This window comes from Tursiops truncatus, chromosome 7 (genome assembly GCF_011762595.2).
Source record: "Tursiops truncatus isolate mTurTru1 chromosome 7, mTurTru1.mat.Y, whole genome shotgun sequence".
NCBI lineage: Eukaryota > Metazoa > Chordata > Mammalia > Artiodactyla > Delphinidae > Tursiops > Tursiops truncatus.
In genome coordinates, this window is record NC_047040.1 from 102,467,865 (window position 1) to 102,491,961 (window position 24,097).

Sequence of the window (24,097 nt, forward strand, 5' to 3'; positions counted from 1 at the left end):
TGATAAAATACATACTACAACAAAAATGTTAAGAGTCATTAAAATAATGACAGATTGACATGCAGCAACCCAGAATGTCTATTGTATCATTATATGAAAGAAGCCAGTTACAGAATGAGCCTATCTATCTGCAGCTGCATATGTGTATGTGTGTGTGTGTGTGTGTGTGTGTGTGTGTGTAAACAGAAGCCATCTGGAGGATCCACACTCAACTTTGGGCAATGCTTGTCTCTGGAGGTGAGGAAGAAGAGGGGGATTTTTACTCTATATTTTGTATACTTCCATAGCGTTCAACTTGATTATAAACAGAACATGTTTATATAATACTTATGTAATTTTTTAAACATTTGAAAAATGTCAGCTAGCTAATTCAAATTTACAATTAAATTAGTTAAAATGTAAGGTAGAATGCGGCCTGCCAGGACGCAGCTCCTGGCACAGACTCCCCGGGGGGGAGCCCCAGGCAGGTCACCCTCCCAGCAGCATCCTTGTCCCTGAATCAGGTGGCAGGTGGAGAGGAGCCCATGCAGGTGTGGGTATGAACAGAGACTCCTGAGCGTGACCCTGGTGGGTCCTCCTTGTTGGTACGGGCTTACACCAGGGAGCAAGGACCTCGGGGACCCTCCTCGAGGCTCCTAATCTTGCCTGTCAGAGAACAGGGCCAAGGTCACCCAGGAAGGTGAAATCGCAAGCCCACAGGTCTTTCCTGCCGGGACTCCAGCCTCTGGCGACCTCAGCTGGTCTATTTTCTGGCCTCTGTTAAACTCTAATCTTGAGCTGACTTAATGGCCGAGTCGAGGCCCTGGGGCAGAGTCTAGGGCTCCCTCTCTCTCTCTCTCAAAGAGAAATTGAGAGAAGCTGCTTGGGAAATGATTGTAGATCTCCACACAAAACGAGAAGCACAAATATTTTAACCAACTGGAAAGGTTCCCACCAAATACATATAGACCCAAACTGGCAAACCGTGGATGGTGTGCTGGTTGTTTGCATGTCTGGATGAACTGCTGTGTGTTTTTCCCCCAGAGGCCTCCCCCAGGCCTGCCCTACATCTGGGGGGGTCACAGGGTGGTTGTCCCCTTGCCCAACTGTCCCTGGCGTGACAGGTGCATGGCGCCCCCACCACCGACCTGGATCTGACCCCCATGTTCCTGCTCTCTCTGCTCCCTGCTCTGCTCTTTCCTTCCTCCCCTGAGGATGACAGCCTCGCCCTGGGAAGTTGTTCTCATTGTGCTGCCAGCCTGGGGGCCTGAAACACAAAGGTCCAGTCTCTTAGGGCCCGTTTCCCTCTCCCCAACTACTAGCATCTTGGCAATCCCTGTGCTGGGCTGCACGCACTACTCTCAGGCAATACCCATCCACGTCTTCTCGGGGCTCTACTACCCCCTTTCACAGGGGAAGAAAAGGGGCTCAGAGAGTGTAGTGGGTTGAATAATGTCCCCGCCCAAAATATGTCCAAGTCCCATCCCCCAGTACCTGCGAGTGTGACTTTCTTTGGAAATCGGCCTTTGCGGATGTAATTAACATAAAGATCTTGAGCTGAGGGGTCATCCTGAACTTAGGGTAGGTCTTATGTTTACGAGAAAGGAGGGGAGACTTGAGCCACAGACACAGAGGAGCGACACAGACAGAAGAAGGCCATGCGAGACAGAGGCACGGGTCGGAGTTATGCAGCCCCAAGCCGAGGGTCGGGGGGTTGCCAGCCGCCCCCAGAAGCTGGGAGAGACGGATGGATTCTCCCTCTGAGCCTCCGGAAGGAAGCAACACCTTGATTCTGGACTCTGGCTTCCAGATCTATGAGAATCAAAGTCTGTCGTCTGAAGCCACCTGCTTCGTCGTCCTTTGTAGAGCAGCCTTAGGAAGCAGATGTGGAGAGTTAGCCACATGGTGGCCCAGGGTCACTCAGCTCAAAGGCTCAGGACGTGGATGGAGGGCTGTCCAAGGCTGCTGGCGAGAGACAGGCCCTGGAAAGCTAGCCTTCGCTTGGCTGCATTCTAGAAGGATGTTTTCAGTATGTGTCATGGGTGTGTGTGTGTGTGTGTGTGTGTGTGTGTGTGTGTGTAGGAAGAAGCCTGGCCTTTTCTGTCAAGGGCTATGACAGCCAAGAAGGGAAGGGTCACCGCTGGGTGGGCTGGGCTATCTCGGCACCTTCCTCCCTCTGGGGGTCTGCCGGGCCTGGCCAGAGGCCCATAACCCTCCCCCCTCAGCCTGGATCGCAGTGTGGAGCCCAGCAGAGGAGGCCCTTTAAGCCTCTGGGGAATCCCTCCCTCCTGCTGTGAGCCCTGGAGTCTTCTAGGAGCTTCCAGAGGGCGGGGCTGGGTAGTGCTCACTCCGTTTGTCTCCCTGGTGCCAGAGCAGCGTTTGCTCGTGGAAAGGGGAGAACCAGGGAAGAAGCCAGCCAGAGGTGCAGGCGGGACCCACGACAGCGGCACCGGGCCGGCTGGGTCCCCCAACCTCCTCTAGAAAGTGGGACTGACAGCCGCCCATCTTCCCACACGGACACGGGGAGACACACCCCACGGCCTCCGCAAGGCCCGCCCTGGCAGCCCGTGGAACTGAACCCAGGGCCGCGTCCCACAGCCTTCACACAGCCCGGGGTGAGACGCCCACCCCTGCTGCTCTGCGCGGCCAGGCGGAAGCCACACATCAGTTCTGAGCTCGGGTCCGCGGTCCTGCAGCCTCCACCACAAATCCTTGTCACGTGTGTGTGTTCCTCCGTTTAGTCAGCCCTCCAGGCTGGGGACTCGCGGAGGACGAGGGCTGTGGGCTTGCATCTCTCCCCGACCCTGGAGGCAAGCCTGGTACCCGGTACACAGTGGGTGCTCAGCACACGCCGTCCTGTGACCCCAGGGCGCTGGCGATGGAGGGCCCATGTCGGGCTCGCCTCCTGTAAGGTGGAAATGCCGTCACTTCTCAGGATGGAGGCCGTGAGGGCATGGACGGTCCCAGGGTGTGCAGGACAGGAGCGTGGCGCGACGCAGGGGGAGGGCCCGAGCTCACCTTCCCCCAGGGTGAGCTGCTTACAGAGCAACCACTGATGAGAAAGGCCTGCAGACGAGCAGAAAAGATCGTCTACAACTAAAAGTATAAAGAAGAAACCACAAGACGTGTAGGAGGGGCAGAGAGGCAGTACAGTCAAGACCCACCAGCCTGGGTGGGTGTCCCACAGACGGGAGGATGATTACACTGGCAAGGCAAGGGGTCTGAGCCTCACAGTGGGCTCCCCATCCCAGGGGGTCCTGCGTCAGAAAAACAAGCCCAAGATCTGGCTCTGAGAGCCAGTGGGGCTTCCTTGCAGGAGCCTCAGACGGCAGGCAGAAATAGAGACTCCACTCTCTTTATCTTTTTAAATTGCAGTGTAGTTGATTTACAGTGTAGTGCCCATCTCTGCTGTACAGCAAAGTGACTCAGTTATACACATATAGACATCCTTATTTATTTGTTTGTTTGTTTATTTATTTTGGCTGCGCTGGGTCTTAGTCGTGGCACGCGGGATCTTCGTTGTGGCGTGCGGGCTCCTTAGTTGTGGCAGGCAGCATCTAGTTCCCTGACCAGGGATCGAACATTGGGAGCACGGCGTCTTAACCTCTGGACCGCCAGGGAAATTCCCATTCTTTTCTTTTTTTAAAATACATTAGGACCTTGCTGTTTATCCGTTCTAAAAGTAATAGTTTGCGTCTACCGACCCCAAACTCCCAATCCATCCCTCTCCCTCCCCGCTCCCCCTTGGCGACCACAAGTCTGTTCTCTGTGTCTGTGGAGACTCCACTCCTAAAGGGCACACACGGATCTTACACACTCTGGGATCCTGGACAGAAGCAGTCCTTTGAAAGGAGCCCGGGTTGATGCCACCTGCTAACCTTGGAGAAGCTCGAGAGGGACAGGAGGTAACGGGGTCTCACCCTGGGGACATGGATGTCGGCAGCAGCCCTTCTGGGGAGCTTGTTGTACCACAAGGCGCTGGCCAGCGCATCATGGAATCCTCCCTCCAGCTCATAGTGCCGGAACGCGGAGCCTCCCAACAGCCTGTTGGCACCAGCACTTGGATGTCTCAGACCAAGCAGCTTCCCGGTCAAGGACACAGCCCCCCACCAGCAGGCTGGCTGCCTTGAGACCCCTGAGCTCACAGCTGCCCTGGGACCCAGCCCCCCACGCCAGTGCACTGGCCATAGCCTTGGCACCCCCAGAGCCCTGCAGCCAACATTCGGGACCCCACCCTGCCCACCAGCAGGCCTACACCAACTCTGGGACCCCCGGGGCCTGCAGTCAGAGACCCCAGGACCTGGCTCCACCCGCCAGTGGGCACCTTCCTGGGCTGGTTTCCTCCACTTGCCCCCAGGCAGGCCCTGTCCCCAGCTCTTTGCTCTGGGAAGTGGAACAGGCTGACCGCTGGGGGCTGCAGCCACTGTCCCCATGCCCTTGGCTCCTAGGCAGACTTGCCAATAGGGGTGCCCACAGGACTGTGGAGGGCGAGGACAGAGAGATGGGTGTCGTCTTCCCTGACTCCTCCAGCCAGCCCTGGGGCTAGACAGAGTCTGGGGTCCTACATGGCCACGTGGTCCTGGCAACTCCTGCCCTTGCTGACATCTTAACCCTGCCGTCAGTCCCTCCAGAGCCTCTCTGCAGTCAACCCTTGGAAGGTCCTCTGTTTCACCCAGCCCCTAGCAGACCCACCTCCATGCCTCTGGATAATATCCGGCTACACTTGGTCTGACTTGAGGCCCTTCCTTGTCCCCAGCCTGGCCGCATCTCCCATGACCAAACCTGGTACTTAAAATGTCCATTCCTGGGCTTCCCTGGTGGCGCACTAGTTGAGAGTCCACCTGCCGATGCAGGGGACGCTGGTTCGTGCCCGGGTCCGGGAAGATCCCACATGCCGCAGAGCGGCTGGGCCCGTGCGCCATAGCTGCTGAGCCTGCGCGTCCAGAGCCTGTGCTCCGCAACGGGAGAGGCCCCAACAGTGAGAGGCCCGCGTAACGCGAAAAAAAAAAAAAAAAAAAAAAAGTCCATTTCTGCTGGAGGCACCAAAAGGTAGCTGTTTAAGAGGCTGATGCTCCCTGGACCTATTACCAATTAGTGCAGCAGGAAAAGTCAAACAGATCTAAATTTGAATACTGTGTGACTTTGGGCAAGTCACTTAACCTCTCTGAGTCTCTGTTTTCTCCTTTGTAAAATGAGGATACTAATACGACCTTCTTGGATTGTTGTGAAGATTTAATGGACTAGCAACGTGCCTGGCACATGGCAGAACTCTGGGGAGTTTTGCATCCCACTGACCTCTCATGACCCCCGCTCTGGGGGAAGGCAGACACCATCGTCCCCATTTTACAGAGAAAACGGGTCTAGAGCATGTTCCTGCAGCAGTGAAGACCCAAATTAAGGACTCGAACTCAGGTCTCCCAACACCCAGGGCCAGGGACCCCTTAGATACAGCACAGGCCTTCTTCCAGAGCCTTTACAATGCTTTTTGATATGTATGGGTGAAAAGACAGGCTATCTGGGGTTGACTTTAAAATAGTCCATCAAAACCCAAAAAAGCTGGGGGGAAGCAGAATAGATAAAATAAGCAGACTGTTGGTAAATGTCGTAGCTGATGGCAGATACATGGGGTCCTTACGTGATTTTCTCCAACTTTAGGTACATTTGAAGTTTTCCATAATAAAACGTTGACATACTTTTGAACCGTCTTTAATAACTGATGAAAGCACTCACAATAAAATAATCAGCGAGAAAACAAGATACAGAATTGTATAAGCATTGCAATCCCAACTGTGTGTGTGTGTGTGTGTGTGTGTGTGTGTGTGTCTACCCACACAGGTGTGAAAAGATCAGGAATGAATGACACTGTTCATTTAACATGTTTGTCTCTGTGTAATAGACTCATTATTTTTCCTATCTATATGTTCCAAGGTTTCTAAAATGAGCATGTATTACTTGCATAATCAGAAAAACAATCGATATGAAAATGCTTAAAATATAATTTTGCTTATATAAAACCAAGCAGTTGGGGCAGGAGATGCTGGGGCCATTGAGCCGGCTGGGGACAGAGAGGCTGGGGATCCCCGCAGCTGCTTGGCCCCGGCCCTCGGAGAGGAGGGGTGCAGGACAGGCACCTCCGGTCTTTGGTTCCTCTCCCACTAGTGGGTGCCAGTCCCAGGAGGCCCAGCCTGCTGCAGGCTGGTTGGCACGGCTCTGCCCGGCTGCCGCGGCCCTGCCTCAAGGACCAGGTACCAGGGGAGGGGAGCCAGATGTCAGAGCCACAGCCTGCGTCTGGGAGGGTGGTAGAGAGGCACATCGCCCAGCACTCTGGGCCGGGATCTGGTTTCATCATCTGACCCCAGCACAGAGGGCTCCAGGGTTGGCAGGTGTGGCACCGCACCTTTGTACTGGTTGGACAAGGCCGACACAGTGGCTGCATCCTTACTGAGGCCCTACCATGTGCTGGGCTCAGCCCGGAACCTGGAGAAGCAGCGATTGCTATGTCCACTGTACAGATGTGGGAGTCGAGGCCAAGAACTCCACCCACTCCTCCCGTGCTTCCCCATTGCCCTCAGGGTGGAGCAGAGCCCCTTCCCCTGGGTCCTGCTGCTACCCACCCCACACATGCTCCTGCCACGGAAATACTCACAGCCTCTCTACCCACCGGGCACACACATCTCCAGCCCTATGCTTATGATTTCCGCTCACTGTGTCAGCTTTCCTCTTATTTCCACGTCATCTTGTCTCTGTGGCAATGCCACCTCCTCCAGGAAGCCTCCCCTGATAGGCTCGGACTACTGGGGCAACTCCCTTGAAGGCAGTGTTCGTCTTTGCAGAGCCCGGGTTGTGCTGGGTTTCAAGCATGCTTGCACTTCATTAGCCCCTACTGCCCCTGACCATGGACTTCCTGAGGTCAGGGAAGGGACCAGGGCCACCGCACAGAATCTTTCCCCCAGGAGGAAGCAGCCCCATGCTACCACGGGGTGAGGCTTGGTGTCCTGGGGCAGGACGCAACCTGCACAACTGTACACAGCGTCCCTGGCCTGGGTCTTGCTCGTCTGTGGGCCTGGCACAGAGGCTTGGGTGAATGAACGAGTGAATGAATGAATGAATGAATGAGTGGGTGGGTGGGTGAATGAGAAAGTTGTCCAGGGTCTTCCAGCGGTAATGGCACAGCCAGGGTTCGATCTCTGGCTCAAGGGACTCCAGATCTCATGCTTGACACACCCGCTGGGGATGTGGGAAGCTTGGGGCACATCCAAATGCTGAGCCTAGGCTGCTCCAGAGGACTGAGCCCTGCCCAGGCCCGACTGCGGCGGCTTCCAGGCCTCCCAGAGGATGAGGTGCTGCTGGACGAGGGGTCAGGGCTGGCTAAGGCTGATGACCGTGTGGCAGGTAGCACCAGGCCAGGCCAGCCTCCGGGCAGCCCAGGTCCCGGCCCCTGAGGGCGCATGGAAGCTGAACACTTGACATCAACTGTGTCCTTGGGGCACCTTGGGAATCCTCGATGCGGAGGTGGCTTGGACCTCAGCGTGGGGTCTCCCAAAAAGGCCGCCCCATGGAAGAGACAAAACGGAGGAAGGAGTCCAACACAAATCTACTGAAGACCATTCCGTGTGGGGTACAGTGTGGTGTGCACTCTGCCCGCCCTCGGGCTGCACACAGCCTATAGGGGATGTGCAGGGCGGTTTCTCCCCTTCCCCGGGATGGGGGTGGCTCTGGATTTTAGGGAGCAAGGTCCCGATTCTCCCACAGAAGGTGTAGAGACGGAAGGGGCAGAGCAGGAAGTGGAGGTGCAGGGGGTGGACCCAGAGCAGTGGCTAGCACTTCCTCTGCAGAAATCGGGCTTGCTCCAAGGCGCTTCTTACAGGCAGGGATGTAATAGAAAGAACGAGTGAGTGGCTTTGGGGGTCACACAGAGCTGGGCTCATATCCTGGCTCCACCGCTACAGGGCTGTGTGACGTTTGCAGTTTACCCAGCTCGTGAGGGTCTATGAAATGGGAGTGAAGGTAAGACCCACGGGGGCAAGTTACAACAGGCCTGCATCTCCCATATGCCCCTTGAAGAAGCCAGGCCCCAGACAGCATAGACTATGTGATGATTCCATTCATATTCAAGTCGCGAAAATGCAAACCAACCTACAGGGAGAGAAGGCTGATCCTGGGGATGGGACTTGGGAGGGAAGGGATTACAAAAGGCCTTCACAAGCAAACTTTGGAAGATGACAGACATGTTCATGACCTTGAACGTGATAATGGTCTCAAGAGTGTATACATAGGTAAAAATTTGTTGTACACTTTAAATCTGTGCAGTTTGTTGTATGTCAATTATGCCTCCATAAAACTGTTAAAAAAAAAAAAAAAGAAATCCCCCAACCTCAAAATTTTTTAAAAATCTCAGTGACTTCTTCCTGGGGAGCAAGTTACAGGGTGTAAGTGACTTTCGCAGGTGCCTTGTTTCTGTCTGGGTTAGTTCCCTCCCCATCTTTACTTCATCAAGACAATTATTCCCTGACTCTTTTGTTGAATGCACATCTATTGAGTTCCAACAAGGCTCCAGGCCAACAGGATGAGACAGAACTCCAAAGGAGACCAAACTTGTGTGGTTCCGCCTGTCTGGAGGGGAGCCCAGGGCAGCCCCTAACTTGGCCTGGGGGCCCAGAAACCAAGGTGGGGATGCCCAGTTGGCTCAGTTTGGAGCCCTTGTCTGGCGGTCCCCCAGGCCAGCAGGAGGCATGGCGTGTTTCAGAGCTCACTCGCTGTGCTCTCGACTCTGCATATGTTGCTGAGTTTGGTGCAACTTGGAGCAAGCATCCTTGTCAGTTTTAATTTTTTTCAATGTAAATTTTGTATTGAAGGACTTCCCTGGTGGCACAATGGTCAAGAATTTGCCTGCCAATGCAGGGCACACAGGTTCGATCCCTGGTCCGGGAAGATCCCACGTGCCGCGGAGCAACTAAGCCTGTGTGCCACAACTACTGAGCCTGTGTGCCACAACTACTGAAGCCCATGCGCCTAGAGCCCGTGCTCCTCAACAAGAGAAGTCACAGCAACGAAGAGTAGCCCCCACTCTCTGCAACTAGAGAAAGCCCACGTGCAGCAGTGAAGATCCAACGCAGCCAAAATTAATTAATTAATTAAAATTTTGTGTTGATTTAAAATGTGTTAGTTTCGGGTGTACAGCACAGTGACTCAGTTATACTTGTGTGTATGTGTATATATATACATATATATATATATATGTATATATATATAGTTTTACAGGTTCTTTTCCCTTCTAGGTTATTAAAAAAATACTGAATATAGTTCCCTGTGCTACACAGTAGGTCCTTGTTGGTTGTCTATTCCTTGTCAGATTTAGATGACTATTTTTCTTTTTCATTCTGGTTCATTTTTAGTCGATTATTCATCTTCTGACCTGTCATTGCAAAAAGTTCAAACAAAAATGTCCAGCAATATAGATTTTGTTGAAGGAATTAGACCGAGTTTAAATCATCAGGTAGGATATTTGCAGGGAGGGGCAGGGTGACGTGTGTGTACACATTCACGGGCCACAGGCTGTGAACAATCATTTCTCGGGGCAACTGCAGCTGTGGCTGTCCTTCAGGATCTTCTTGCTAGTTGATATTTTCTGTTCTTAGAAATGATCATGTACCACTCCAGTATTAAGAGAAAAGTCATGAAAGAAACCAGCACTGAATGAAGCGTATAGAACCACATCTGGCCAGCCATCCTCTCTGCCCTGACCTGAGACTGTCCCCCACACCCACGTGGGCTCCAGGCTGGCTCCCTCCCCTCTGTTCTGTACCCTGAGTGACCTTTACAAGATGCAAATCTGATTATGTCTTTCTTCTGCTTGCAGAACAAAGTCTGATCCCCGTTGAGTGGAAGACAAAGCCTTTTACTGACCATCCCTTCCCACCTTGCAAGCTCAAGGCTCTGGAGGGAACATTCCAGACTCTTTCTGCCCCCGGGCCCTTTGTACCCGGGGCTCCATGTACAGGAGCCGCTGTCCTGCCCTGGCACTCACCCTCTGTCTGCCCCCAGCAATCAGGTCCTGATCCACCAGGTCTTGGCCAAGGCCTTCCTCTGTGTAGCCGCCCTGGCCCTGGGTGCTCCCACAGCTGCAGCAGCCCATCCATCCAGGCATGTGCACCCCGACCCCTGCCCCTGCTTCCTGTCTGGTCAGGGAGGGCCCCGCCCATCTGCCCTCATGTGGCCACTCCCCACGCCCAGCTGGAGGCTTACAGTGGAGAAGATGCTCATCAAAGTATTAGTGAATGAATAACGAATTCCGAGGATGCACGTTAGCCTGAACCCTGCCCACATCATGTCCGTCCACTTTTACAGAGGTTTTCCCAGCTCCATTGGCCCCTGGTGATCTCACCCTATTCTGAACTTTCATGAAATCTACTGAAAAAATTGGTGATTTGACCCTTGTCCTACATTACCGGGAATTCTTTATTTCTTTGTTTATTCTTCAGTATTTGTTTGTATTCATACATATATATATATAAAATTTATATTCAGAACAGGTGAAGAACTCCTACAAATCAACAACAATAATAGAAGACCAAGAACCCAATAGAAATGGAAAAAGGATTTGAACCACACTTAGCAAAATAGAAAATCCACATGGCCAGTAAACATTTGACAAGAGACTCGTCCTCACTAACAATCGGGAAATGTAAGCAAACACCGCAATGCATTACTATTTCTCTTGCATGAGTTGGACAGAAGTTAGAAAGTTCAAGGACCTCAGGAATGGAGAGGATATGGAAATGGACATTCTCATGCCCTGATGTGGGGCGTGTAAATAGATATGACCACGTTGGAAGGCAATTTGGCTAGGTGAATTTCAAACTTCAAATCTCGTATACAGTGACCTGACTATTCCATTTCTTGGTATGTACCCATGAGAAACACTTGTACACGCATGCAAAGAGGCATATACAAACTTGTTGATCACAGGCCTTCTCTAAAAGAGCAAAAACAAGAGATACAACCTAAACGTCACAGCTGGGGACAGGCCTAAGAAACTGTGATATGACCATACGATGAAATAACAATAACATGTTGCGTTACAGGTAATGAGGTTGTTCCTCTGACTTGACCAGGACAGGGCTCCAAGTCATACTATTGTTAGAATAAAAAAGAAAGTCACGGAGTGATACCACCAGTACCACGCCACGTGTGAAAACATGCATACAACAACAATGCAACGTGCTTTCTCAGACACATGTATGTGTCAACACAGGGGTTGCCCCCAGGTAGGAGAGTGGGATTAGCCTGTGATCAAAGAGGACCAAAGAGGTGATTTTTCTCGTACTGATTCAATTTTTTTCAAGTAGAATATATTTGTATAATTTAAAAATATGACAACATTGTAAATCAACTATACTTCAATTAAAAATAAAAAATTTTTTAAAAGACGTAAAAATTTAGGCCCAGAAAAGTTAAGATTTAATTCTATTCTGGAAAAAGTTCAGGAAACTCAGATTATTGTTACAGACTTTTTTATAGACATCTGGGTGAATACAGTGACCTCAAACTAGGAAAAATTAAAATATGAATTAGACACAGGGAACTATATTCAATATCCTATGATAAACCATAATGGAAAAGAATATACATGGACTTCCCTGGTGGTGCAGTGGTTAAGAATCCGCCTGCCAATGCAGGGGACATGGGTCCGAGCCCTGGTCGGGGAAGATCCCACATGCCGTGGAGCAACTAAGCCCATGCGCCACAACTACTAAGCCTGCGCTCTAGAGCCCGCTAGCCACAACTACTGAAGCCCGCGTGCCTAGAGCCTGTGCTCCGCAACAAGAGAAGCCACCGCAATGAGAAGCCCGCGCACCGCAATGAAGACCCAACGCAGCCAAAAATAAATAAATTTATTTTAAAAAGACAATATACATATATATACATTTATATGTGAATCACTTTGCTGTACAGCAGAAATTAATACAACATTGTAAATCAACTGTACTTCAATAAAATAAAGTTAAAACATGTGAGTTAGAAAAAGATATCAAAACCAGGAAAATATAAATAAGGGCAGGAAATCAGGGCTATAGGAGAAAAAAACGGAAACATCAAAATCCAGGCGCCGATGATCTACGAAGTGGTCGTAGTTGACGTTCATACTTAGTTCTGAGCTTCCTGGCAGCCCAGGGGGAAGTGCAGATGTGACATAACTGATCCCTGATTGTCATAAAGGGGAAACCTGCCTGGCATGGTTAGACATTGTCTCATAGGGTAGATTTTAGCTTTCTAACCATGACCAAGGACCACAAGTTCAGCCTCTTGGTACCTGCAGGACCATGCGGGGGCTGAGCACCCACTGGTGTGCCCTGCATGCCTGTCAAGGATTGCGACCTCCCTGGTAAGTGTGGGATCCTTACTAGGGGGGAGCAAAGTTACAACAGGCCCTGCGGGATGAAGCAAAACTCCAAAAATTCTGTCACCTGCTATTGGCTAAAGTTTGGTTACACCACTAGAGTCGTAACTCTGACCCTGTGGTCCAACCCAAACCCCAAGGTCAAGGCTGGGTAAGCCAGCCTGTAGTTTGTGTCTCCTTCCAGCCCTCCCATACCATCAGTGGTTTATAGAAATCCTATAGAAGCTGTTTAAATGGGGTTGGGGTTAAGTCTGCACTCCCATGCCAGTGGTACGAAGGTCAGAGAGGTGAAGTTATTTCTTCCTTGACAGTTGGCTGGCACCAGAGTGAAGAGTATAAACCCAGTGTCCTGACTCTTTCGACTGCCCAACCCACCCTGCATGCCAGATTCAACTATAAACTAAGCATGTGATGTGTCAGCAAAATCCTAAGAAATCCTACACCCAAGCATGTGTTTTCCTTCACACTCATCACCTGGCAGGCAAAACACTTGTTCCAGGTTGAGATTTTCAGGTTGAGAGTAGAACTGACCTTTGGAAATGACCAAAGGCATCCAAAGCCTGGTCTGGGAGATGACGTAGACAATCGATCATAGCTTGCTATTTATTTTTACCCTGCTCTCTCTGAAATGGATTTGAGTTGATTTTTAAAAGGTGTGTGAACAAGAAAATATAAAGTAAATAAATGATGAAAGGGGAAAATGAAAGTTTAAGTCGAAACAGAGCAAAGTCGGTACGTAAAACGCACGCACCATAGTGCTAGAAGTGGGCTACAAATGTGATCCCAAGCTTCCTAGTGGCCAAAGCAAAGAGGGAAAATGGTCAACTTCAAGGTGCTCATATTCTACAATTTATAAACAAGTTGACTGTCAGATGCACAGGCTTTCCTGAACATGAGCTCTGAAGCCAATGTCTTTTGTGGTTCCCAATAAAATCGGTCTCATGGGATGAGGGGACAATGTCCTGACCACATCCCTACAACAGTGAGTAGGGCGTTTCTGGAGAGCCTTTTTAAAACAGCATCTTCGAAGCACTCAGCTGGCATGGCGCCGGAATGTAATTCAGTAAAGTCACCCGTCCGGGGTTGGGGGTCAGTCTGGGCAATACTGGTTTGTCACAAACAAGTTGTGGACAAAGGAACAGGCTCATAGATGGATGCAGAAATTAATTCCCAAAGAAGACCCAGGCAGCAGCTGGCAGCGAATGGGACAGACATCACTGGAGGCGCGGTCGTCCTGCTGCCGTGGGAGAGGCCTAGGGAGGAGGGGCAAGGTGCCCCTGCATAAGAAGGTTTTATTGTGTTTCTTTAAAGACAAAAAGGCGGGGGTGGGGGGGCTTCCCCGGTGGCTCAGTGATTAAGAATCCTCCTGCCAATGCAGGCGACGTGGGTTGGAGCCCTGGTCCAGGAAGACCCCACATGCCACGGAGCAACTAAGCCCGTGTGCCACAACTACTGAGCCTGTGCTCTAGAGCCCACGAGCCACAACTACTGAAGCCCACGAGCCACAACTACTGAAGCCCACGCACCTAGAAACCGTGCTCCGCAACAAGAGAAGCCACTGCAATGAGAAGCTCGTGCTCCGCAACGAAGAGTAGCCCCCGCTAGCCGCAAGCAGCAATGAAGACCCAATGCAGCCAAAAATAAAATAAATTAATAAAAAGAAAAAAAAGTTCTTAGTTTATGAGGCTGCGTCTTGTGTCTGGAAAATACCCATCACTGTCCCTAGCCTTGTTGGCTTCAGGCTGTGTTGCAGACAGCGGAAGTGCTGAAAACCTCCTGTGTGAGGGGTCGTGAACCCCAGCACCTGTGGCTTGGGCAAGTTACTTCGTCACTTTGAACCTGAGTCTCTTCCTCAGCCATGCAAGTCAGCTGGGAGGCCTGGAGAGAGAGCAGGGGACATGCTGGTCCCTTGCGGGCGCCGGACAGATGCTACGTCTTCCTGTCATGAAAGAACGGAGGGTGGCAACGTGGATCTGGTGGAGGACCCTGGCCCGTTCCCCGGCCTGGATGCGGGATGCTTGCCCTGAACCAGGATCTTCAGCTCAAGCCCCAGGATCCGTCAGGTCCTCCGGGGCCCCACGCAGGAACTGGCTCTTTCAGACCCGCAGGCTTCTGAGCAGGTCAGGAGCCTGCCTGCCCGGACGGACAAGCCTTGGAAGGAATTTTAATGGAAGTTCATTAACATTTTTCTCCCACTTCTGGAGGATTTGCTTTGAGAGTTGGGAGGAATGTTATCTCTGATAAGATGGAAGCAGGGTCCCCCTGGATGAATCAAGCCCCCTTGCTCCGAGGGATCCTATGCGATGCTAAGTTTTCACACACATACCTGGCAAGCCCCTGCACCCCTCTTCCAGGCCCAAGACATTGGGGCCACTGGCTTAGGTTCCCCAAGAGCTGTCCCCTTGGTGCCTTGGTGAGCTGGAGCGGTGAGAAATCCCAGCGCCTGCGTCCATCTGCAGGGCCCATGGCCAGGTAGCCGCACAGCCATTCAACTTTGATACACCTGTTCCCAGGTGCTGGCCTGGGCGCTCACAGTGACTGCCACGGGGGGGTCCTGGGGGATGCACTTACGTGGCCAAGGGTGGGTCACAGCCATCGAACAGAGGAGCTGCCACTCAAGCCCCACTCTGCACCACCCCAGAGCTCAGGCCCCCCGCCCCTCCCTGCTGGACCATCCAGTGTGGAAGCCGCGACCTTACATGGGTATTTATATTTAAACTTAATTCAGTCAAATAAAAATCCAGCTCCTTAGTGGCACCAGCTTCATTTCCAGTGCTTGGTAGCCACACCTGGCTACCCTATGGGACAGAGCAGGTGGAGAACATTTCCATCACCGTAGGAAGTTATGATGGATAGTGTGGCCAGGGCGTTAGGCCTTTCCACTTGCTGGGGAAGGCTGGTGGGCTCCAAGACCGAGATATTGGGGATGGCCGGTGACGTGCACCTCCAGATGCATCCGTGGGTGTTGAAACCTGGGTGCATCTGGGCCTCCCTAGGCTGCCTCTGTCCTGAGCCAGGCTCACCCCCTAAGCCCTGTGCTTTCTCCCCTGCCCTCAGAGAGGTCAGAGTGGAGAAACTGGTCCCAGCAACCCAAGGCCAGCAGTTTCCAGCCAGGCAGGTCTGGGCTGGGCCTCGTGTTTGCAGAGCTCAGCGGCCCCTGGGGCCCTGTGGCCGCCTGGGCCTCCACCCTCTAGAGGCAGCCAGACACCCCAGGCCACTGCCTTGATTCCATCCCACATCTGGGACCCTCCTCCTGCCACCCAGCCAGAGAGGGACAGCTGAGAACAAGGCAGCAGCCCTCCCTACCCCACCCTGAGAGCACCCACGTCTGCCCACGTGAGAGCCTGGCAGAGGCTCCGCTTCTGTAAAGGCCTTCGCCTCCCCGTGTGTGCCTGTATGCGTGTGCAGATGTGTACCTATGTGCACGTGTGTGTGTGCGTGTGTCATGCGGGGCTGAGACTTTGGGGACCGAGGGCATCCTCCCCTTACTCCACAACCTATGTTGACGGCAGGAGGAACAAGGCAAGGGCTGGCCCTGGGCTTTGACGGAGTTCATGGAATAATCTCCAGCATGTGAAAGATGCTAATCCTGGGCTTGAGTCCAGCTTAGCTCAGTTTTCTCTTCTGTAAAATGGGGACAAGAAAGACAGCTGCCCTATAGCACCGGCGTGGAGATGAAGTGTGAAAGCTCTCAGCACGGTGCCTGGCATGGGGCACGTGTTCAGTAACTCTTAGCTGCTGCTGCCTTTTAAGATAATAAATACAGGGACTTCCCTGCTGGTCCAGTGGCTGAGACTCCACGCTCCCAATGCAGGGGGCCTGGGTTCGATCCCTGGTCAGGGAACTAGATCCCACATGCTGCAACTAAGACCCTAGGCAGCCAAATAAATAAGTAAAAAAATGTTTTAAGATAATAAATACAGAGGAACACCTTCCTTTATTAAACTCCTACTACAAATTGGAGCTCTACTGAGCAATTTTTTATCTTATTTTATTTTATTTGTTGTAGTATGGTTGATTTACAATATCGTGTTAGTTTCAGGTGTACAGCACAGCAATTCAGTTACATGTACATATACTTCTTCCAATTCTTTTCTCATATAGGTTATTACAAAATATTGAGTAGAGTTCCCTGTGCTCTACAGTTGGTCCTTGTTGTTTATCTATTTTATATATAGTAGTGTGTACATGTTAATCCCAAACTCCTAACTTATCCCTCTCCCTACCCCCTCTCTCCTTTGTGAACCATACATTTGTTTTCTGTGTCTGTGGGTCTCTTTCTATATACAATGGAATATTACTCAGCCATTAAAAAGAATGAAATAATGCCACTTTCAGCAACATGGCTGGACCTAGAGATTGTCATACTAAGTGAAGTAAACCAGACAGAGAAAGATAAATATCATATGATAGAGCTTATATGTGGACTCAAAAAAAAAGATGCATTTGATGACATTAGCTCCTTGAACGCTCCCCGCGTCTGTAAGACATGCTGATGGACAGCAGGGCGTCAGAGAAGTTAAATGAATGGCCCATGGCCACGGGCTGTGGGATTCCCCATCCTCAGCATGGCCTCTCCCGCTGCCCTAGAAGCATCAGAGCCCACGTGGGAAGGGAGAGGCCTGCAAGCAAAGAAGCAAGCTGAGTGATTGCCACGGGTGCAGACTGCAGGAGAGGGTGCTCAGTTGTCCCCTGCTCAGTTCTGTGACCCCCATGGAGCATCCACTGGGTACCAGGCTCCCTGGGCTACCTGCAGGGGTGGAAGAAGGAGGAAGATTCCTGGAGAAGCCCCGGAGAGGTCACTGCTGAGTAGAGAACGCAGCGGTAGTCAAGCAGGTCAGCCCTGCCGTCGAGGGCATCTCTGCGCAGGCCACGGAGGTCTGGAGTGAGGCTGCCTGCCCGGTCTGCCATGGAAGAGGCAGAAGAGGACCGGGGCCCGGCAGAGGGCGTGCACTTACATGACACAAGGCCTCCAAACACCCTTCCTCTGTAACAGAATTCCCCTCGCAGCTGCTACCCAAATGCCACTGCTTAAGAAGCATCCGCACCTTAAGATTGGGAAAGTCTGTGTCTCTAAAAGGCAACCTGTCTGACAGGGTTGGAACCACACACAACCAGCAGTGTCTTGGGGAGAGCTGTCACATACTATTAGCAGAGAAATGGACCCGAGTGAGACTCTGGGTGGAGAAGTTTCGATGAGACGCAGGAGGGAAAATCGTGGCAGTGCCAGAGTTGGGAGGGTGCTGATCTGGGGGTGGGACCCCGGCCAGATGGGCCACAAGGCCCGGCCAGACAGCTGCCTCAGAAGACACACTCAGGACTCAGCAGGCATGTTGACAGGGCTACACCTGAGCACAATGGCTTCATTTTCAGCTTATTATTATTTAAACATGGAAACAAAAACGAGGAAAGACAAAAGAAGTTTGTTTTGGCAACTCGACTTTCAGCCTCAGGAAAGTCAAGGCCTAGGGTGTTTTCCCCCAGCATTTGTTCCCCTGGGTCTCAGGTGCAGGGAGAGGGGGGCAGGGACAGGTGGGACTGGGTGCAAAGGCCAGGGTGACACCCAGGGCCACTTGTTTTGCCCACAAGACCACATGACTGGGGGGGCTGATGTTTTCTTTTTCTAACTGCAGTACCTGGTAGACTAAAATACCGCTTTGGGTTTTTTCTCTGTTTTGGTTTCTGTTCCGTTTGTTGTGATTCCTGGCTAAGCATACTGTTTCTAGCCCTGACTCTGCCATGGCGGCGCTCTGTGGCCTCCCGCAAGGAGATGCCCCCTCTGGGCCTCATCTCATAGCACACATACGGCAAGGACTGTCACTGCAGGAGCCTGGGATCCTTGTGCGGTGCCTGCCCAGGCTCCACCCACCTCCACACCTTTGATTCAGATAAACCCATTTCCAAGGCTTCACCCCAGCGCCGCGTCCTCCGAGAGTCGGCCTGGACCCTCTGGCCGTTCGCCGTGCCTGTATCTCTCGTGCTTGGCTTCACATTTTGCAAACAGCAGAGGAGAGGGTTGGAACCCTGGCTCTTCCCTGGCAAGTCACCCGGGCAAGTCACTTGCCCTCTTGCCACCTGTTCGTTCACCTCACAACTGGGGAGCTGTCATCACCATGAAATGGGTGTGAGGACATTGCACGCCGGTCTGGTCCAGCCCCGGCACGCCATCAACCTGTCGATTTCAGGGCGGTGAGCATTGTCTCCCACTTGCCTCTCACGGCCTGGATGGGCCTGTTCTGTCTGACGCTCAGGTGGAAACTTCCGGGGCAGCGACCGCATCCCCTCACGGCCCTGGATCAGCGAGAACCCTGGATGAGGTCCAGTGTCTTCTCCCAAGGCTGCAGGAGCATCTGGGTCCGGGGTGTGGGGCAAGCCAGGGGCCTGGGGACAACGCTGAGGGAGGAGCCTATTCCCAGGTGGTAAGTGCGGGGTCGGCCTGAGTCCCAGCCCTGCGTTGGTGACCAGAACGAGAAGATGCCGCCATCAGCCATGGAGGAACACGGGCTTCCCCTGGGAAATAGGGGTCCCAGAGCCGCCATTCTCCCTCTGCTCGTTTACCTGTCACCTGGACTGGTGGCCCTTGGAGAGCAGGGATTGTGTAGCCTTGCTCTGCATTGCACGGGTAGTGCCTAGAGCACAGCCTGCATGCAGTAGGTGCTCAACAGACAGAGGCTGAACACGTGCATTGCAGAACACACACTCAACGGGTCGGTCTTGTGTAAATCTGTCCATCCGTCCATCCATCCACACAGAAAAAGGGCCTTAAAGCCTTACTGTGTGCCGAGCACCGTGCTGAGAGCCGGAACCCACAGCATCGCTTACAGTGAATGTGAGTGTGTGTGAGTGTGTGTCTGTGTGTGAGTGTGTGTCTGTGTGTGTGTGTGTGTGTGTGTGTGTGTGTGTGTGTCTGTGTGTATCTTGGCCCCCCTCCCCGACTGCCCTGCAGAAAGGTGGCCCGACAGCCAGGGGCCCTGCCACTGGCGTATTCAGCAGGTGCCTGCAGGGATCGAGGCAAGGTCACACCCCAGACAGTGGAATTTCTCCATAAATCAGGAGTAGCCCCTGGCAGTGGGGCCTGAACAGAGCCGGTTCTTTATCTGTCCCAAGCATCTGTGAGGAAGGCCTTTATGAGAATGGAGAGGTCTGGGGTGGGGAGTCACAGCTGGTCCCCAGGGGTCGGGCAGAGCTGTGATGGGCTTGATCCGGGCCTGGCCTCCAGCCAGGCTTCGCCATCGTGAGCTCAGTCTCAGCAAAGCCACACAGAGGCTCACCGTAGGGTGGAGGCCTGCCTCAGCCTGAGCTGGGCTGCACATCCACCCTTGGAATCCCCTGCAGTGATGAAGTAGATGATTGGCATGGCCAGCACGGAGTTTTGTAATAATAATAACAAATTATAGCACCAGCTCCATGAATTGAGCGCTTACTATGTGTTAGGCACTGTCTGAGTTCTGCCTGTATCTTATCTCATTTAATCCAGTAATAACAAATAAAGCAGTTAGTATTCTCACCTCCATTTTATAGATGAAGAGACTGAGTTTCAGAGTGGTCCTCACCTTCTCCAAGCCTCAGTTTCCTCACCTGGGAAGAGAGCATACAATACCTCAGAGAAGCTAAGGCAACAGCTGGGGAGGATCGCCAGGCACTTTAAAATGCATTTAGCCCAGCAGAACTGCCACAGAGCCAGAGGAAGTCAGGGATCACCACGTAGCCAGTGCCCCTTTCACTATGACACTGTGCAGTAGGTCCTGCTAGTACCCCCGGTTCCAGAGGAGGAACTGAGGCTCAGATGTACCGAAAACCTTCGCCAGGTCACAGGACTAGCAAGTGAACAGCCAGGATTCAGACCCACGGTCAGTTCTGCACCCCTGAGTACTATTCATGGTTCGAGTGACAGTGTGGGGTACGGCGTGCAGCATTTGGAATCAGGTGGCTCTGGAGTTCAAACCCCAACTCTAGCACTTACTACCCGTAGGATTTTGAGGCGGGGGAAACCTCTCCAAGCCTCAGTTTCCTCATCTGTCAAACGGGGCTCAGATGCGACCCTTGCAGGAGGGCTGCGAGGACCGAGTGAAGTAACGCGGCAGGGTGCCCAGCCCAGGATCTGGAGCATTCGGATGGCACACGGAGTCTGTTAGCACTGAGTCCCGCTGGGTACAGCAAGAACCCAACTGGGGGCTTAACTGAGCGGGCTTTACTTTTTCTTGAGTATCAAGAAGTCCAGGGATGGGCAATCAGGGCCAGCACAGTGATCCCACGCACCAGGGGGAGGTACACTCGGGCTTTTCCTCTACCATCCTTAGCACATGGCCTCCTCCCTCCTGCCCCTAAGACGGCTGTTGCTCCTCCGGTGTGGCGTCCGGCTCCATACGAGGTAAGCACCCCTACATGTCACTGGCCAGACCTAGGTCACATAGTCACTGCTGTCTGCCAGGGAGTCTGGGAAGGGGAGACCGCCCCCAACTAAGCTTGGGTTCTTAGGGCGAGGTTCTGATGGGTGTGGGGACTTTCAGCGGTCCTGACCACCTGATGCCCAGGGCGTGTGGTCCCTCTCCCTCCCCCATCCCTGTTGGCTCCTTTTTCCCCTGCTTTCACCTGCTCCCCACACCTTCCCACCAATTTCTCCTCTGGCAGGACCTCGGTTACTGTCAATAGCCAAACCTGGCCACCTGGGTTGGTCTTGATTTCCATTCAGAAAATGCCTCCCTTCCCAAAACCCAAACACGTGGGAAGCCCAAATGGACAGGACACATTTCCTATCACGAGGATATTCCAACGATCACGTAATTGTGTTTGACTTTCCAGAACTGTCGAGGACACGCCCCCAGGAGCAGGAAGCCCGGATGTGCCTTCACTCTCCTGACATTAGGTCCACAGTGAAGCCTTTTGGACCCAAGGACTCGCAAAAGCTTGAGGAGCCTTCTGAAGGACCCAGAAAGCCGCGAACAAGGTCATCATAACGTCGGATGGATGCTCTAACCGGGCTCCTTGGCTCTGCACAGAGCCCTTTCCTGGTCCCAGTCTGGAGCCCTGGGGGTCTGAGTGGTGCAGGGACAGGGCTCTGGCTTCAGATGCACCAGGCTGGACTCGGGGCACTTCATCCCTTCCCAAGAGTGTTGTTTTGAAGAAACTGAGGGTCAGAGAGGCAGACACACTTTGCCACAACTATTTTGTTGGAGAATATTGGAGCCAGGATTCACACCCAGGTCGGGCACCATAAAGCCTCTCTTCCCTCTGCCCAGAAAAGTCCCCGAGTGTCTGAATCAACCCTCCCGTTGGACATATGGGGACACTGAGGCCCAAGGTGGGGAGGCGGGGGGAATTGGCCAGACACAACGCCTGCTTGACAGAAGTTTCTGGGCAAAGGAATCTGATAGGGGTCTCTGGACTAGAATAATCTCAGTTGATTATTTAGAAGAAAGGAGAAGAAGAAGGAAAGGGTGAGAAGGTAAGTCTGCATCCTGTGTAATGTTGCTCCATGGAAAGAAACCACTGCTTTTCTTCTGTCTGGACTGTTCTTCTCCCAAACCTCCACGTTCAAAGGCCACCTCCTAGCATTTGCCGCCTGAAATGGCTGTCCACTCAAGTCATTTTCTGTTTATTTTCTTCCCAGCACCTGTAACTAAAACGTTTATGCTAAATATTTATGTGCTTATATGCTCACTGCTTTCTTTCATACTAGGATGTGAGCTCCACAAGGGAAGAGATGCATCTCATTTTCTGCTGTATTCCCAGTGCCAAGAACAGTGCTGGGAGCCGACCCTCAACAGCTATTTGTCAAGTGAAAGAATGGAATTTTGTGCACCCATTGAGAATCCTATGCCTTTAACCAGAATAAAATCCTGGTGACCATCACAGAGATGCCTGCAGTTCAATAAACGGCCCTGTACTGGCCATTGTCTCTAAAGTTGTGAGAAATTGCATAAAATGTCTCCAAACTTGCAAAATTAACTTCCAAGTTACTTAGCTGCAAATATATTCAATGGTTTTGATACAAGTTTTCATTTTTATCTTTTTTTTTTTTTTTTTTTTTTTTGGCCACTCGGCGCAGCTTGCGGGATCTTAGTTACCCAACTAAGGGTTGAACCCGCGCCTTTGGCAGTGAAAACGCAGATTCTTAACCACTGGACTGCCAGGGAATTCCCTCTATCATTTTTTGTGTGTGTGTGTGTGTGGTACGCGGGCCTCTCACTGTTGTGGCCTCTCCCGTTGCGGAGCACAGGCTCCGGACGCGCAGGCTCAGCACCCATGGCTCACGGGCCCAGCCACTCCACGGCATGTGGGATCTTCCCGGACTGGGGCACGAACCCGTGTCCCCTGCATCGGCAGGCGGACTCTCAACCACTGCGCCACCAGGAAGCCCTCCCTCTATCATTTTAAATTAAATTTCTGCACTTTGAACAGTCTTCTGAGAATTGAGAGGATGGACAATGTAAGCTCTTCTCTCTACATCAAGGGTGACTTGACAAAGTCTGGAGACAGTTTGGTTGTCACAACTGGGGAGCGGTACTCCTGGTATCTAGCCGGTAGAGGCCAGAGATGTTGCCAAACGTCCTCCAATGCACAGGGCAGTTCCCACAACAAAGAAGGATCTGGCCCTAAATGTCAAAAATACAGCAGTTAAGAAACCCTGTTGGGAGGTGGGGAGAAATAAATGAGGAGTTTGGGATTAACATATACTCACTACTATATATAAAGTAGATAAACAACAAGGATCTACTGTATAGCACAGGGAACTATATTCAGTATCTTACAATAACCTATAAGGGAAAAGGATTTGAAAAAGAATATATATATGTGTATATATATATATATATATAGAACATATATATGAACATATATGAACATATATATGAAAATACATATATATATGAACATACATATATACTGTACATATACATACATAACTGAATCACTGTGCTGTACACTTAAAACTAATACAACATTGTAAATTAACTATACTTCAATAAAAAGAAGAAATCCTGTTCTATATCAACTTGACGACAGTCTTACTGAATCTTTGGTGATAACAGACTGAATCAGAAATATTCATGAATGAATGTGTGGAAGTTTGTCTGACCCTGACTCTGTGCCAGGAATTGTGCCCGGTATTGGGGAAGGTATGCAGAAAAAAAAAAAAAAGAAAAAGCACAGGAGCCTTATGCTTGAGAAGTTCATCAACTCCCTCTCTGGCCAGAAATCTGAAGTCAAATCTTCCTGCTTCTGCCTTAGCTCTCCGTCTGGGTGGGAAAGTGGTATTTTGCTTTTCGGATGAAGAAGCTCCACTATTTTTCATTTAAAAAGCTTTGCACATACATTATTCATGAGCTCTATCCCATATTCAACATCATGTCGCCGCCATCTTGGAAAATGGCAGAGACGATGGTAATTCTCCAGGGTAGCTGCAGTGTACGGTAACACTGTTCCCAATTTTTTCACATCCCCCTGTAGCCATCCTCCTTGGCGTGTGGCTCCCATTACAGAAAGGATATATTTCCCCACCCCACTGAGGTTGGATTTGGCCAAGTGCTTTGGGCAATGGCACGTGAGCACATGGGGGAGGCTTTAGCTCACGTTAGCGTGCAAGCAGAGGCTTTCAAGCTGTTTGTGAAGTTGGGTCACTGCTGGTCCAAGAATGATGGGACACATGAGGAAAAGAGCTAAATGCAACCCTCAGCTTAGAGCCAAGTCCAGCCAGCCTACAGCTCCGGGTAGAGCTAC